This window comes from Arachis ipaensis, chromosome B08 (genome assembly GCF_000816755.2).
Source record: "Arachis ipaensis cultivar K30076 chromosome B08, Araip1.1, whole genome shotgun sequence".
Classification (NCBI taxonomy): Eukaryota; Viridiplantae; Streptophyta; class Magnoliopsida; order Fabales; family Fabaceae; genus Arachis; species Arachis ipaensis.
Genome location: NC_029792.2, coordinates 201,352 through 201,847, shown reverse-complemented (window position 1 = coordinate 201,847; position 496 = coordinate 201,352). Strand labels below are relative to the sequence as shown.

The window sequence follows — 496 nt, the reverse complement described above, 5'->3', positions numbered from 1 at the left end:
TTATTATTATTATTATTATTATTATTATTATTATTATTATTATTATTATTATTATTATTATTATTATTATTATTATTATTATTATTATGGGTAAAGTATATTTTTTGTTCTTGAAGTTTGACAAAAGTTTTAAAAATACCCTTAAGTTTTATTTTGTGTCAATTTTGTCCCAAAAATTTTCGATTTGCATCAAATATACTCCTACCGGCTAAATTTTCAAAAAAATTAAGACCAATCTAACAATAAAGCATGAAAATTATACTTGATTTGCTTGTGTTGAGGGTTGTTCTTATAAAATTGTTGTTGAATTGGTCTTAAATTTTTTGAAAAATTAGCTATTAAGAGTATATTTGATGCAAATCGAAAACTTCTATGACAAAATTGAAACAAAATAAAATTTAGGGATATTTTTGAAACTTTTATCAAATTTCAAGAACCAAAATATACTTTATCCTATTATTATTATTATTATTATTATTATTATTATTATTATTAT

General features: G+C 18.3%; 1 protein-coding gene across 3 annotated transcripts in view; it reads left to right on the top strand.

The window, feature by feature from the left end:
- The window catches only part of LOC107612194 (auxin-responsive protein IAA1-like), a 4,273-nt gene that overhangs the window by 1,730 nt on the left and 2,047 nt on the right, over nucleotides 1-496 (top strand). The window lies entirely within an intron of this gene.